At 40.0% G+C, this 6,392-nt stretch overlaps 1 protein-coding gene across 3 annotated transcripts in view; it reads left to right on the top strand.

The window, feature by feature from the left end:
• PCDH15 (protocadherin related 15) overlaps positions 1–6,392 on the top strand; it is a 1,188,119-nt gene that overhangs the window by 463,126 nt on the left and 718,601 nt on the right. The gene's annotated exons all lie outside the window — the stretch shown is intronic.

The following is a 6,392-nucleotide window of genomic DNA, read 5'->3' as shown; positions in this document are numbered from 1 at the left end:
AAAAAAAAAAAAGAGTCAAAACAAGGGGTACTTTGCCAGAAAGCTCAGGGCTGGAGGAGGAAAGGAAAAAAAAAAAAAAAAAAAGACTAAGGGTCTCGGCCAATGTCCACTGAAGTCAGTAGAAAAAATTTAATTGACCCTGGTTAGCTTTGAGTGAAACCATTAACTTCCGTGTAAAAAATAAAACAGTACAAGTGTTGTGCTTATCCATGCATTGCATTGGGGTATTGAAAATACTCTAAATTACTCTAATAGATTGTCCAACAAGTTTTGTTGCCTATTACATGTGTACAAATGCTTTAATTTTAATTCTTTAAAGTGCAAGCAGATTTTGGCCTAGCGTTTTATTTAAATGCATTATAATAGTGTTTATATAATACAGCTCTCCAAGCTGCTGGGCTGTATTCCTGTAAATCTGCTATCGGATCAGTTTCAGCTGTTATGGCCGTTATTCCTTGTTAGTCTGGGAGGCGTTTGGGGGGAACAGGGTCTCACCCATTCCCCTCTGGTCCCCCCTGCTAAGTTTAGAGACGGCCACCAGATCCCCTCTCAGCCTTCTCTTGTGAAGGCTGAACAGGTTCAAGTCCCTTACCCTCTCCTCATCGGGTCTGCCCTGCTGTCCCTGGATCATGCGAATGGCCCTCCTCTGGCCCCTCTCAATGCTGTCCACATCCCTCCTGAAGTGCGGTGCCCAGAACTGGCCGCAGTGCTCCAACTGTGGCCTGACCAGTGTCACATAGAGGGGGAGGATTTCCTCCTTGTCTCTGCTTGTGATGCATCTGTGGATGCATGACAAAGTGTGGTTAGCTTTACTGACCACGTCCTCACATTGGTGGCCCATGTTCATTTTGGAATCAGTAATGACTCCAAGATCCCTTTCTGTCACTGTACTTATGAGAAGGGAGTTTCCCAGCCTATAGGTAATGCTGCTAGTTCTTACTGCCCAAGTGCAGTACCATGCACTTGTCAGTATTGAATCCCATCCTATTCTCATTCACCCACCCATGTAACCTGTCCAGGTCCAGTTGTATCCTGTCCCTCTCTTCTAGTGTGCCCATTTCACCCCAAAGAAGGGCTACTGGGGGTGTTTGGGGGGAATGGGAGGAGCAAGCAGGGTCTCAGGGAGATTGGAGGGCAAGCAGGGTTTGGCGGGGTCTCTGAGAGTTTGATGTGTTCAGTGGGGCTAGCAGGGTCCACAAGGGAGTTTGCTATAAATTCATGCTCAGCATGAACCTGGAAAACCTACCCTTTCTCATCCCACCCACTGCTCCCTCCACCCCAACTTACTTTGATCAACTTCCAGCAGTGACATGTGGGATGGGGAGTTTGGTGGGCTTGGAGGTGGCTGGATGGTCCATGGGGGAGGGAGACAGGAGATAAAAATTGCCTGGTAATGGGGGTGGGATGAGGTGTAGAGGAGGAAAAGCTCAGCCCCAGGGCTGGGGCCAGTGGCTAGACTTTCCCAGCCCTGGGAACCTGGGAACTGTACATAAGTTCTGTTAGATCACGTCTAGTGAAAATTATCTAAGTTAGACTACCTCTGAGGTACAGTTAACTTGGGGCACAGACAGAAGCACAGCTTCATGCTGTAACTCAGACTGCTTTGCAGGAAGTGTTCTGAATTACAGTGGTCTCTTGGACCAAACAGAAGTTCACTGTTGAATCCAGGGTGGGGGGAGAATCTGGCTTCTAGCCTCTAGCTGCTTTTCCCTAGAAATCGATCCTCCTCTGTCCCATTCCATGCTGTTTTCAGACTGGGAGGGGGACAGGGAGCAGACGGAGCTCCTTCTAGGGGTTCTCTAGCTGGTGCTGGAGGCTGGGATGGGGGGGGGGGAGCTAATCCACATACTTTACCCTCCAGAATGGGCTGAAAAAAACCCAGAACAAACTCCCTCCACCCTTTCCCCTGTCCCATTCTGAAAACAGGGACTGGTTGGGAGGCAGTGCATACAGAAGTTATTGAAGATGCTCTGTTTTGATACGTATTCATCTGAACCCTCATGCAATGAAGGTTCAGAATTTTGCAGGATTGAACCCTTTTAAAGCAATTTGCAACCATGCACTTCTGCCTGGTCACTACTGTAAAACACTTTCAGGGGCCAGATCAGGTGAAAATTGTCACTTTTGTCTGCAGCCCTAGATCAGGTAGGCCATATTTGACTAATTTTAAATTCCTGAACTTCTGCACAATTGTACTTAGATCTCAACGTAGGTCAATAAGAATGTCAGGTCTGCACCTGGACGACATAAATTAGATTGTGTGGCCATTTTTAATACTATCCAACTTCCCCTAAACCTCCCCAAATATCTGTACCTAGTCTTAGTCTGAAAATAGGATAGTTTACATTATTAGTGAGTAGTATCTTACACCGTTTTTTCAGTATCTGGTCCCTTGTGCTTAATCTGGCCATAGCATTGTTTTATTGCATCCTTGTTTCTGATTTTAAAATTATTACTTCTGTAACTTTGTATGTTGTTGTTAGGAATGTTCTTTTTTTTTTAGCGTTCTGCAAAAGTTTAGTTTCAATGATGTTCTGTAGCAATAAATTCCCCAAACCAATTCTGAATGGTGTATGCAAGAATTTCTATGAATGGATGAGGTATACTAGGGACCAAGATCATGAGAAGATCCAACTGCTTTTTAATGTTCCTAAATTGTCACTATTGCATGTTGCCCAGAAATAATTTTCTTTTTAAAATGTAATTAAGTGCAAGTATTGAGAGATTTAGAGTGGGTAGCTTTTTCTTTTTACTCTTTTTCTCTGATTACAGTGAAGAGTGCTAATTACATTTTATTCACACTTCTTCAGGACTAATTCAGCAGGTGAATATTTAGTAGCAGTATGCAATGTTCATCAGGTCTCGAGTAAAAAATATGCTTGACAATGTAGTAAAAATAATCTAATCTAATTTTTCTCTATGTAGCATTTGTTCTGTGAAGTCTTTGAACTTCCTGTGCTTAGAGTTCTGTGGGTCCATTAGAGGCAGTAAGGTAAATTAGTAATAGAGACTATTTGACCTGGTTCAGTGAGCTGCTTTGGTATTAAATTGTGGTTCGTTATCAGGTTCCTCACCTTATTCATCAACCAATATAAATATTAACACTTCATGTTACCTTTGTGAGGTTTTATGTACCCACTCAAATTATGATTCACATCTTTGAACAACTGGCAGCTACTGAAATGAGCCCTTGATTATTACACCTGTGCGAATAGGGAAGTATTCAGTTCGGATTTAGATTTAGCCAATTCAGAAGACAGTGATTTGATTCAGAGATTTGGATCACTGTCCCGAATCAAATCAGCTTTGGAAGATTCGGAGATTCAGCCATAGACTGTAATGGGGAATCACTGAAATACCTATAATTTTTTGACAGACTTGAATGAAAACAGCAGGCATAGTAGCCCCCTCTGAGGGCATGAAGCCTGCCATGTTTCAAGGAGATAGGTGCAGGGGTTTCAGGGAAACTGCACCTCAAGCTTCTGAAAGCAAAACTTATGATTTGTGACTTTGTGTGTGTGTCTAGGCACAGCAGGATAGTAACTTGTGGTCAGGAAGAAACAGCTCATGAAAGGGACAGAAAGGCTCCAGGCAGAGGCTTTTCTGTGCTGTTTCTATGTCTCTCCCTCAGATCACTGTGATTGGAAGGGAACTCAGGAAAAGATCACAGTCACTGGCCAGCTACAGATGTCAGTCTTTCCCACCCTGCTCCCCCTCCCTTTTCTCAGTTTCTGTTCCTCTGAAAGACTGCCTTCTGAATCTTTTCTGAATCAATTTGGAGGGTTTTTTTGGTCTCCTGATTCAATTCAGATTCAGTGATTTGGCCTCTGAATTGGGCCAAATTGGCAAACAAAGCTTTGCACACCCCTATTGACTCTCTCTCTCTCTCTCTCTCTCTCTCTCTCTCTCTCTCTCTTTATATATATATATATATCACTATAATCAAGTTGATTATTTCAACATACATAGAGGATATTTTGTTCCTTACATTTCTTTTGCATTTTATACATTCTATTAGATATTATATGTACAAGGATTAGATGGATCTTTAAGAAAGGTAGACTTAGCTGCCCTGGTGACTGATAAGATGCATGTTAAAAAATAGATCTGAGACTGCAAGCAGAAAAAACTATGCAGAAGAGCAATTGTAACCCTGCTATTTGGGCACACAGTTTCATTCATTGTTCAATGAGTATACCTCTGGAAAAAGGATTTGGTCAAGGTTTTCATTAAGTTTATTCTAGTGTATTAAATATAATCCTTTGAAAGTATAAAAGGAATAAACTCGAGGTGGTATGTAAATATGCTTGTTCAAATTCCTTTTTCTTCCTTTACTGCACCATGCATGAAGGGTTACACAGTTTCTTTGGCCACAGAGTTTAGCCAGCCATTCATTCACTGTGTATTTTGTACTTTAGACAGATCTAGGTCTTTCCAAGTCCAAACCACAAATATTTCTCTGACAAGTGATACGTTATGAAGCTGTTTGAGCAACAAAAAGTCTCTGCTCAAATTATGATAAGCAAGCATATTGGGAAGAGTATGTTCTATTAATGAACTGTATTAATTTTTGTAATGATATAGAATCTCAAACATAGTTGAATTGGAACCTAAAATATCAAGGGTTTCTGATCGGTGACTAAAGTTAATTTTCCATGAGAGTTGCTCGATTAATTTTCACATATAAAAAATTATCACACTTTTTTCCGTTCTTATGTAATTTTTTACTGTATTGAAAATCTCTAGAAGTATGGGCAACTTTATTGCCCCTCTCCATCTCATATTATATAATAACTCAACATCACACAGTGAGGTAATCTATTATCTGTGCTAAATGTTGTCAAAATTTATCTGTGCCTTGCTAACAGCCATTTTGTGTTTCATATCAGCTTTTTTTCAGAGATTCATAATCTCTGTGGATGTCATTTAATACCCATCAGCACTGGTTTAATCAAAGGCAATACTAATTTTAGTTCATTTTAAATTCTTGCTGCACAAAAAATGGTATTTTCTTCAGAACTAGAAACACTGATTTAGTGCCTGGAGGCTTCTATATTCTAACCCAGGCTCAGCTACTAAGTTGCTGTGAAACTGAAATAAAATCTCATTTACTTCAGTTATTCAAGACAGATAACTGGACAAAAAGTCAATGAAGATGAAAGAGTGTATCTGATTTTTAACTCCTCGTAGTCAATATATTCAATGGCAATGGTAGAGTCCATGTGAACATAAATGTTCGGTGTTTCTATGCTAGGATTTCAAGAAGAGAGAGAGCCTCTCAAAACAAGAAATTTTTTCAAAACCCATGGTTAGAACAGCTGAAAAGGGCCCTTTATAGCATACCTTTCTGGTGTGCAAATTCCATTCTTTCTAAATATTCTCCTGGAAACTACAAAATTGTGGTAAACTCAGGGCAAAATATTCTTCCAACTTAATTTTGTGCCATTATTGAATTTAAGAATAATATACTATATATGTGTGTGTGTTTCTACTTTGTGTTGACCTGGTTTAGTAAAATTGGGTTACCTTTCAAATTCTGGAGTTATAAAGATACATTTTAGATGATGCAAATAATTTCAAAATTTTATCAAGATTTTATTAAATGCATTTCAGAATAGTTTGCCCATCCTAAATCTTTTTCCAGTGTATATTTTTGCTTGTATGTTTTTTTTTAAATTGTATTGTCTTGATTGTCATGTCAAACACCAACCTTCACAAAAGAAAACAGTAAAAGTAGTGACCGTGCTTTTCATGAAAAGATAAAAATAAACAATAGATTTATTTTACCAATAACATGTCTTAGGCCCCTGCCACATTACACTTAAAACGTGATTAACTAGTTGGCCACATATTAAAGCAATTAATGTCATCATAAAAAAAAGAATAAGACATCAAATTATTCCACAAAAAATGTGCAATGACTTTGGATTATTTCTATCACACCATTAATTGAATGTGTGACCAGGTGCACCCCCAGGCGGGAGCCCACAGCTAATTGGGCTCCCAGCAATGGAGGTCCACCATGTACTCCTGTGGCTGGGAGCCCCATTAGTTCATCTGGGTTCCCAGGCTCAGGAGCTTTCTACTTGCCAGTGCAGGGGGAGACTAGGATCACAAGCAGCAATAAGGCATGATGAGATCTGATGCTTAATCCGAGTCACACTTCCTACCATGCATATGTGGCATGGCAGGAAGTGCAGTTGTTTGGATTTCACATCAGATCCCATTGTGCCTTTACCTTCACATCTGGCAGAGGTCTAATAATATTCATAGCATTAATTGTAGGCTAAAATAAACAAACAGGTGCATGATTTTTAAGATGATGTTTCCCAGTCATTACAGCAGATTATATCAGTGACTAAAAAGGAAATTAAGAGTGATCAAGTGAAAGA

The sequence above is a fragment of the Gavialis gangeticus genome, unplaced genomic scaffold (genome assembly GCF_001723915.1).
Source record: "Gavialis gangeticus isolate Ggan-Ray unplaced genomic scaffold, GavGan_comp1, whole genome shotgun sequence".
Taxonomy (NCBI): domain Eukaryota; kingdom Metazoa; phylum Chordata; order Crocodylia; family Gavialidae; genus Gavialis; species Gavialis gangeticus.
Note: the sequence above shows the minus strand (reverse complement) of the source record. Positions and strands in the feature narration are given on the sequence as shown.